The following is an 11230-nucleotide window of genomic DNA, read 5'->3' as shown; positions in this document are numbered from 1 at the left end:
CTCTGCTTCTTGACTTCAGATGCCATATGACCAACTGCCTTTGAGCTGCTGTTTCTGAGACTTCACCACAGTGTACTGTTTTCTGGCACTACTGGACAAACTACACCCTCCCTCCCTCCTTCCCTTCCTCCTTCCTTTCTCCCACCTTCCCTCTCTCCCTCCCTCTCTCCTCCCCTCCCTCCTTTTCTCTCTCCATCCCTCCCTCCCCCCCCTTCAATTTCTCCGTCCGTTTCTTCCTGTCAGGTATTTTATGATATCAATTTTTAAAAATAACCTATACAGTGGTGGAAGCAAATGAAGTACTCTGTGCCCCTGTTATATTATCAGTAAAAAAAAAAAAAAAACAAAAAACTTAAAACACATCAGACACATTGATGCATGAATACACAGGACACATAAAATAGCCACAAATATATGTTTTAAAGAGATGATTGCATTTGTTTTTATATGGCATTTTCTTCCCGTGTTGGAGACCCAGCAAAGAGCTCAGAAATGGGACATCAGCACTCAGGAGGAATCTCACACTCCACTAGATGGCACTCTCCATCCTACATAAGGAACCACAGTTGGTATTTATGTATTCAGGAAGACACAAGGAAAATTATAGTAAAGCTATCTAACCCGCATCCCACCCCAACCTGCGCATGCAGTTTAAAAAGCAGTTCAATTGGCCAGCGCTTGCAGAGCTGAGAATCTATTACCTTAAATTTGTTCCAATGTTCTTGTTCCAATTGTCTTTATATCTTAGCCCTGGGCAGAACTGCCCCTTACATATAAAGTATATTTCCAGCCCCTAATAGTACCTAGCAGGGAGCTCTATTTGTGGGTTTAAGTACAGTTCTAGTCACTGGTAGTGGGATGAAGCATCAAGGATCATACACTGAAGAGAAAGAGCTTTTGCATCCTTGGGGATTCAAGTTTTGTTTTGTTTTTGTTTTTTTAAAAGTGATCTGTATATGAACAGCTACTAGTGGCCCAGAAGATGTGTTTCTCAAACTTCTCTGTGGGTCAGCTTCCTCACAAATATTTTGGCTTGTGGCTAAAGCAAACATCCCTGGGCCCTACAGATCCGAATTATCTGGTCTGGTAATGCCCTGGAATGCACATTGCTTCCAAGCTCTTTGGGAAGATCTAGCCTCAGATAAAATGAAGACAACCAAGTGAACATGTTAGACAGAGATGGTTCAGTTTCAGGGGAATCAGCTGCTTCCTCTGTAACTGGGCAGTAGCCCCCAGGACACCTCTGATCACTCCTCATTTCTGATTTCTCCTGTTATCTTTAAGACAAAACCATTAGCATCGGTCTCATAGACTTGCTATGACTATTTAATGGAATACATAAAGCATTTAGTTTGCATTTGCTGCTTAATCAGTATAACTTCTTCCTCTCTCCTCTATCCTGCTAATGGAGAACAGTGCTGGGGCACCATAGCTTCATCTTGTACAGTCTTCTTCCTCAGATCCTCATCCCTTTCTCTTTGCCTGTCAATCCCTTTTATGGCCACATTCACGAACAAGAACAAAAGAAGAGAGAATTTTAAAACACATTCTCCATGGAGCAGGCACGGGGGACACACATGTGTAATTCCAGAGAGTAGGAACCAGCGGAAGAAGTATTACTGCAAACTTGAGTCCAGCCTTGGCTACATAGCAGTACTTTATCTCATAAAAACAAAACCCCAGCCCCCTGTCCCCATGAAAATGCATCCTCCTCATTCATTAGTTAGCCTGACCTGGATAATTGCACTTCTCAAAGATTGTGTTATGATCTGTCAACAAACAGGAGTAAAGTATTAAAACAGTTCTTTATGAGTTATATTGTCCAGAAATTACAGCCATGCTGTCCTAATTTAAAGGCTACTACACTGTGGAAAATGCAGGCTCAAGAATAAGACACACGGGTTTTAATCTGTCTTATTTAATAAGTTTCACACTGGGTAACTATCTTAGTTACTGCTCGATTGCTGTGAAGAAACACAATGACCAAGGCAATTTGGAATGGAAAGCATTTAATTGAGGGGTTGCTTATAGTTTCACAGGGTTAGTCCATGACCATCATGATTTGGAGTGTGGCAACAGGCAGTTAGGCGTGGCACCAAAGCAGTAGGTGGTCAAAAAGTTGGAGGCAACATGTGGCCCATACATATACAGCCACCCAATTAGACAAGATGGATGAAGCAAAGAAGTGCAGGCCAGACGGGTTTAGTGCAGAATTCTATCAGACCTTCATAGAAGACCTCGTACCAATATTATCCAAAATATTCCACAAAATTGAAACAGATGGAGCACTACCAAATTCCTTCTATGAAGCCACAATTACTCTTATACCTAAACCACACAAAGACACAACAAAGAAAGAGAACTTCAGACCAATTTCCCTTATGAATATCGACGCAAAAATACTCAATAAAATTCTGGCAAACCGAATCCAAGAGCACATCAAAACAATCATCCACCATGAACAGGTAGGCTTCATCCCAGGCATGCAGGGATGGTTTAATATACGGAAAACCATCAACGTGATCCATTATACAAACAAACTGAAAGAACAGAACCACATGATCATTTCATTAGATGCTGAGAAAGAATTTGACAAAATTCAACACGCCTTCATGATAAAAGTCCTGGAAAGAATAGGAATTCAAGGCCCATACCTAAACATAATAAAAGCCATATACAGCAAACCAGTTGCTAACATTAAACTAAATGGAGAGAAACTTGAAGCAATCCCACTAAAATCAGGGACTAGACAAGGCTGCCCACTCTCTCCCTACTTATTCAATATAGTTCTTGAAGTTCTAGCCAGAGCAATCAGACAACAAAAGGAGATCAAGGGGATACAGATCGGAAAAGAAGAGGTCAAAATATCACTATTTGCAGATGACATGATAGTATATTTAAGTGATCCCAAAAGTTCCACCAGAGAACTACTAAAGCTGATAAACAACTTCAGCAAAGTGGCTGGGTATAAAATTAACTCAAATAAATCAGTAGCCTTCCTCTACACAAAAGAGAAACAAGCCGAGAAAGAAATTAGGGAAACGACACCCTTCATAATAGACCCAAATAATATAAAGTACCTCGGTGTGACTTTAACCAAGCAAGTAAAAGATTTGTACAATAAGAACTTCAAGACTCTGAAGAAAGAAATTGAAGAAGACCTCAGAAGACGGAAAGATCTCCCATGCTCATGGATTGGCAGGATTAATATAGTAAAAATGGCCATTTTACCAAAAGCAATCTACAGATTCAATGCAATCCCCATCAAAATACCAATCCAATTCTTCAAAGAGTTAGACAGAACAATTTGCAAATTCATCTGGAATAACAAAAAAAAACCCAGGATAGCTAAAACTATCCTCAACAATAAAATGACTTCAGGGGGTATCACTATCCCTGAACTCAAGCAGTATTACAGAGCAATAGTGATAAAAACTGCATGGTATTGGTACAGAGACAGACAGATAGACCAATGGAACAGAATTGAAGACCCAGAAATGAACCACACACCTATGGTCACTTGATTTTTGACAAAGGAGCCAAAACCATCCAATGGAAAAAAGATAGCATTTTCAGCAAATGGTGCTGGTTCAACTGGAGGTCAACATGTAGAAGAATGCAGATCGATCCATGCTTATCACCCTGTACAAAGCTTAAGTCCAAGTGGATCAAGGACCTCCACATCAAACCAGATACACTCAAACTAATAGAAGAAAAACTAGGGAAGCATCTGGAACACATGGGTACTGGAAAAAATTTCCTGAAGAAAACACCAATGGCTTACGCTCTAAGATCAAGAATCGACAAATGGGATCTCATAAAACTGCAAAGCTTCTGTAAGGCAAAGGACACTGTGGTTAGGACAAAACGGCAACCAACAGATTGGGAAAAGATCTTTACCAATCCTACAACAGATAGAGGCCTTATATCCAAAATATACAAAGAACTCAAGAAGTTAGACTGCAGGGAGACAAATAACCCTATTAAAAAATGGGGTTCAGAGCTAAACAAAGAATTCACAGCTGAGGAATGCCAAATGGCTGAGAAACACCTAAAGAAATGTTCAACATCTTTAGTGATAAGGGAAATGCAAATCAAAACAACCCTGAGATTTCACCTCACACCAGTGAGAATGGCTAAGATCAAAAACTCAGGTGACAGCAGATGCTGGCGAGGATGTGGAGAAAGAGGAACACTCCTCCATTGTTGGTGGGATTGCAGACTAGTACAACCATTCTGGAAATCAGTCTGGAGGTTCCTCAGAAAATTGGACATTGAACTGCCTGAGAATCCAGCTATACCTCTCTTGGGCATATACCCAAAAGATGCCCCAACATATAAAAAAGACACGTGCTCCACTATGTTCATCGCAGCCTTATTTATAATAGCCAGAAGCTAGAAAGAACCCAGATGTCCTTCAACAGAGGAATGGATACAGAAAATGTGGTACATCTACACAATGGAATATTACTCAGCTATCAAAAACAATGACTTTATGAAATTTGTAGGCAAATGGTCGGAACTGGAAAATATTATCCTGAGTGAGGTAACCCAATCACAGAAAAACACACATGGTATGCACTCATTGATAAGTGGCTATTAGCCCAAATGCTTGAATTACCCTAGATGCCTAGAACAAATGAAACTCAAGACGGATGATCAAAATGTGAATGCTTCACTCCTTCTTTAGAAGGGGAACAAGAATACCCTTGGCAGGGAATAGAGAGGCAAAGATTAAAACAGACACAGAAGGAACACCCATTCAGAGCCTGCCCCACATGTGGCCCATACATATACAGCCACCCAATTCGACAAGATGGATGAAGCAAAGAAGTGCAGACCGACAGGAGCCGGATGTAGATTGCTCCTGAGAGACACAGCCAGAATACAGCAAATACAGAGGCGAATGCCAGCAGCAAACCAATGAATTGAGAATAGGACCCCCGTTGAAGGAATCAGAGAAAGAACTGGAAGAGCTTGAAGGGGCTCGAGACCCCATATGTACAACAATGCCAAGCAACCAGAGCTTCCAGGGACTAAGCCACTACCTAAAGACTATACATGGACTGACCCTGGACTCTAACCTCATAGGTAGCAATGAATATCCTAGTAAGAGCAGCAATGGAAGGGGAAGCCCTGGGTCCTGCTAAGACTGAACCCCCAGTGAACTAGATTGTTGGGGGCAGGGCGGCAAGGGGGGAGGATGGGGAGGGGAACACCCATAAAGAAGGGGAGGGGGGAGGGGGATGTTTGCCCGGAAACCGGGAAAGGGAATAACACTCGAAATGTATATAAGAAATACTCAAGTTAATAAAAAAAAAAGTGCAGGCCAACAGGAACTGGATGTAGATCTCTCCTGAGAGACACAGCCAGAATACAGCAAATACATAGGCGAATGTCATCAGAAAACCACTGAACTGAGAACGGGACCCCTGTTGAAGGAATCAAGAAAGGACTGGAAGAGTTTGAAGGGGCTTGAGACCCCATATGAACAACAATGCCAAGCAACCAGAGCTTCCAGGGACTAAGCCACTACCCAAAAACTATACGTGGACTGACCCTGGGCTCCAACCTCATAGGTAGTAATGAATAGCCTAGTAAGAGCACCAGTCTTACTAGGGGAAGCCCTTGGTCCTGCCAAGAATGAACACCCACTGAATGTGATTGTTGAGTGGAGGTTGGTAATGGGGGTAGGATGGGGAGGGAAGTCCATATAGAAGGGTAGGGGGAGGGGTTAGGGGATGTTGGCCCGGAAACTGGGAAGGGAAATAACAATCGAAATGTAAATAAGAAATACTCAAGTTAATAAAGATAAAAAAAAAGAAAGAAAGAAAGAACGTTGGAGGCAGAGAACAAGGGTTTGGCCTGGCATGGGTTTTTGAAACTTCAAAGCTCATTCCTAGTGACAGACCTCCTCCAACAAGGTCATCCCTCCTTGTCCTTCCAGACAGTCCACTAAGTGGGAACCAAATATTCAGATATGTGAGTCTTCGTGGTGACATTCTCATTCAATCTACCACGGTACCTAAGCCCTGTACTGTGTGTCTCCATCTGGACCTTAACCAAGGATGTTGTTCACTGTGACTTCAGGAGTAACCAAGTCCCAATTAGTCACAGAACTCGGGGGATTTTCATACCAGAGTGGTCTTCTTGGGTAATGGACCACAGTAGCTGTCAGTACAGTCTTTTATTTTTTTTATTCAGGAGATGTCAACTCTTACAGTTTGCTGCTACATACATCTCTGGAATGTTCATTCCACTGCATTGCCTCTGATAGTGATGTCATGTACTGATGTTTGTCTGGCAAAAGCAAGACAGTGTCCTTGACACATATCCCTGCCTAGTCTCAGTTCTGGGAATTGCATCCAACTGGAACAACATTAAAAGGTATTTTCTGTCTGTGGAAGCGACCGCCTGATTCCCACTGCCAGCTGTTAGGTTTGAGGGATGGCCCTCTAGGACTTTCTCTTGATCAAAAGATCCTATCAGAGAATTTCACAATTTATTCATTTTGAGCCACTGCGACTCAGACCTCTTCAGCCATTTTAGGTCTGTGAACTTTTCCAAAAGTTTAAATTAATATTAATCATCAAGAAGGAGCAGGGATGAGTTTGCAAAGAAATGCAGTCCCTGAAATACCATAAAACTATGTTAAAAATGAATTACTACCTGAATTTCAGGTAAACTTTAAGGCACAGCACCTGGTCACATTCAGTTTAACTCCATGGTTGAAAGTTAAGATAAGAAGAAAAAACAAACAAACAAACAACCACCCCCCAAACCACAGATATGAATGTAACAGAGCATCCAGACAGTGTTACCCAGGAAAGAGGAAGATGTTACTAAGCCAATAATAGTTGATCATGCTCACCAAAATAGGTAGGTATGTAAAACAGGTTTTATCCCCACAGTCCACACACACCAACAACTGGCAAATGAAGAATCTTTCTACCTGCGACCCTGGCTACCTTCTTCTCTTTCTCAAGAATTCCAAGATGCGTGCTATAGCCTTCTAGAATCAAAAGGAATCTGAGAGGAAGGGATACATATTTGACGAACAGAGGGAAAGAAAGAAATCTATCTGTGAGAAGAGAATGAAGTCCCAAGTGACTGTGTGTTATTGACGTGTGCATGCCATGTCAAGGATGGCAATGCCTCAAACCCATGGGAATGGCAAGGGTATTTCCAGGTAGAATTATGTTGGAAGTATGTGCAAAAATCATCAAGCAATGCTTCCTCGTCCTGGATGACTGCAGCCTGAGATTGCTCTCCTACGGACACCGCCATCTCGGATTAGCTAACCTGCTTCCTCCTCCTTCGTGCTATATATATTAAATGCACAAGTTTCCCTGCTGCTGATGTCTCCCATTAGGATGCACAGCCCAGGAAATCCAAAGCTTTTCTGTGTCTGTTATTTCTTCATTTCCCATTGCTACAGTTTGGTTAATCCCAAAGCCATGCAGATCATGACGCAACAATTAGGATATGAAACTGTCCTGTTCTAATTTTGATCTCACAAGAACCCTGGGCTCCTACGATCACCAATATTATTTTACTAAGAGCTTAGGACTTTTTCTTTTTTTGACCTCCCACCTCCTCTATGGTGGTTGTTTTCATGCTATCTTCATTGCATCAACTCTTTGGTTGTTTACTTCTTACACCACTTGCAATTTGGCCTTCAGTTGGAACAAATAAGTTCCCAGCATTCATTAGGGTCAAGCGCTAAACTTTCCATCACGTGCAACTGTCACCGTATTCCATAATTATTAGTAACACCCTAGAGTTTGACAACTCAAAGCTCTAAGAAGAGATGAGTTTCCACAGTCTTACTAACTAGCCTTTCTTATAAACAATGTTTTCTGCTGAACATACATAGAAGAAGCAAGAGAAAAAAACCCCAACATTGGCTTCATTGCAATTGTTTTCCCCCTCCCCCTTCTCATTGCAATTGTTAAAGTAGGACCATGAATGGCTATAACCTGGTTCTCTCATTTACCATGGTTAGAAGAAGAAAATGTCTTGTTTTTAAATATTTAAAAAAGAAGAAGGTGCTATGTAAAGGTCCAAGGGGAGGAAACAATCTTCCTCAGCTGTAGTGCTTATGAATGACAAGATTGAGCCACATGGTACAGTTGCTCTAATAATGCAATAGTGGTATTCATATCCTGGTGGCAAACTTGTTCTCCATTGGACCTATAGCCCACTCAACATGAGGAAAATCATGCCTGGTACTAGAAACCTAGCCAACTACCCAGAACAAGTGAGGTCATTTACGAACTGCAATCTAAATATTTATTCTTGCACCCATGGATGAGTGTATCTCTCACCCCTCATTAAATTTGTTCCTCTTTGCAACAGACAACAAACCATTACAGAAAACCACAACTAGTCATAATGCAGAGAACATGTGATTGTGGGATGCAGGACACTAATTGATACATCTATAAGACTACTCTTGATTCTAAGGCTCAGAGAACACCTTGAAGAGGAGGTAGAAATATTGTGAAAAGAGAGAGGACCATGGAATATCCTCTGATATTTTGTTTCCTAGAAATGACAGAAATGAATGAAACGAAGCTTCACCCATGATATCACAACAATATGACTACCTAAAGAGGACTCAAACAGAGTACAAGAACAATAGACATGTTAACACAGAAGCAGAAATATCTCACAAAACTCCACCCTTAGACAAGGAACTACGGGCAACTAAGGAAATTATGAAATTGAGAGAAATGGTTCTTCTTCCGCCTGGAATGAGCCTCCTAATTGGCTATCCAACACCAAGTGATCATTTCTGAAATTTAAAATCATATATGCACAAGTATCACTAAATGGGCTGAGCGTGTGTTGTGTGTGTGTGTGTGTGTGTGTGTGTGTGTGTGTGTGTAAAACAATAGTAATTAAAGAAAAAGGGAGCAAGGAGGGGTACACAGGAGGGATTAGAGCAGTGGGTCTAAATCTATTTAATGCTGTGATCCTTTAGTTCTTCACGTTGTGATGACTCCTAGCCACAAAATTATTTTTGTTGTCACTTCATAATTATCAGTTTGCTACCGTCATACATCATAATGCAAATATCTGTTATGCAGGATATCTGATATGCAATCCCTAAAGGTGTCATGATCCATAGGTTGAGAACCACTGGATTAGAGGGAGGAAAGAAAAAGGGGAAACTAATACATTTTAATTTTTGAAAAATATTTGTTTTGCTTTTTTTTGTTTTATGTATATGGGTGCTTTATCTGGATGTATTCTGTGTTTCAAATTGGTGCAGTACCAGTGTGGCCAGAAGAGAGCATCAGATCCCTTAGAACTGTAGGTAGTAAAGGATGGCTGTGAATCACCTCGTGGGTTCTGGAGATTGAACCAGGGTTCTCTGGAAGAGCAGCTAGTGCTTTCAATGGCTCTTAACCCTTTCTGCAGTTGGAAAAGGGTTGTTTTAAGATTGGGGAAGAGATTTTATCCCAAAGAAGTGTTTGTCCTCATCTTCCTCATCATGGAGTCTTTGGAAATGATTCAAGTTGCCTATATTCTCAGACTACTGTATTCCTTTATGTACTCCATGTTCCTTGACTACCTTAAGGAGACTTGCAAAGGTTCAGATAGAGCTTAAAGTATGTAGTATTCTGGACACAGAGAACCTGAGTCAGGGACAGTTTGCTACATCACATTCATCTTTTCTCTCCTCTTCAAACTGAAGATGTTCATTTTGTCATTTTTTTCAGCCATTATCATGTGATCCGCCCAATGCCCAGTGTCTTAGATCACAAAAATATTCAGATCATGCCAAGGTACGATATCTATCCCAGGTCAAAAATCATACCCTTATCAGGGACAGGGTTGCAAGGAGCTACAAGCCAAAAATTGATGGTGGAGTGAGATTCATGAAGAATCTTCAAGTTCCTCCTGAGATGGAGCCATCAGATCAGAGTTTGCTGTGGAACCAGGGAGTAAATCTTTGCTGGTTGTCTGAGGTGATAGATTTGATCTGTATACTCTATAGACAACTCTTCGTCTATAGACCTCTATGGAGAGCCCTCGGATAACTAAAAGGGTGACTCTTCATGATAATGAAGTCATTCAACCATAAACATCTGTTGGTGCATTCCTCGTTGCTTTCCGACATCAAACCACTGTATTTAGCTTCATGAGGAAATACACTGGTTTCCTAGCTGTGGTATTTTTTTGTTTCTCTTCCTCTTAGTGCATTTCAGAAGAGACTTAAGTTGTCTTAAAGTGATTTATACTTTATAAATCACCAAGATTGCTTAAATCTTATGAAATTATGTGTGTCGGTAGAAGAAAATATATAGTGACCGAGAGCTGATTTTTTTTTGGTGACATTATCTGTATTTTCATTGAAGATACAAGGAATCTGTTAAACACAACAAGGCTCAGAGAAATTGTGAAATAACTGACTCTAGTGACTTTAGTTCTCTGCTGTTGCAGAGGTTAGTCTGGAAATTTTCAAACATTCTTAGTTGTGTCATTTGGAAACAATTTCTATAAGATTACTTCCAAGCTACACTTTAAGTAAAACTTATGATATTTTCACATATGAGGGAAATATATTTCCCCTAAACTAACTCTTTAGGTTTTGAAACCTATACACATTATTTTCCAAATGGCCAGGGGTCATATATCAAACTTTGAACTCATGTGAATTTATACCCAGTTTATGTTCATAGTATCTGTGTTCTTTTTGTTATTTTTGATTATGAAACATGAAATTAAAATTGATGCTTTCAGGTTGGAGGAATGGTCAGTCAGTAAAGCACTTCATTTGCAAGAGTTGGATTCTTAGAACCTATGTAAAACTGTCAGATTTCGTGGCAGATATTCTAAACTCTAAAGAGGCAGAGTTCCAGGTCAATAGGAGTTGTCTTAAAGGAATTATATATCATTCCTGATAATGTTTTATGGACACACACACACACACATACACACACACACACGCGCGCGCGCGCGCGCACAAAAATCAAACAAAACCAAAACAAAAAAATCCAATAATTTCTCAATGTTATGCTCTCTTAAGCTCCTTGTCTTTCCCCCTTTTTTCAGAACTGAAATAAACATATGCAATTGTCATCCATTTATTTTCTTATCCCCAATATCACTGAATACATTTCCACCTCCTTTTGGGCTTACTATGAGTACCACCTAATATTGGGGCATTACAGTTACAGATGCCTAAAAATATTGGCACAAGTTCACAAACTAATATCAA

This window comes from Rattus norvegicus, chromosome X (genome assembly GCF_036323735.1).
Source record: "Rattus norvegicus strain BN/NHsdMcwi chromosome X, GRCr8, whole genome shotgun sequence".
Taxonomy (NCBI): domain Eukaryota; kingdom Metazoa; phylum Chordata; class Mammalia; order Rodentia; family Muridae; genus Rattus; species Rattus norvegicus.
This window is presented reverse-complemented; position numbering follows the sequence as displayed.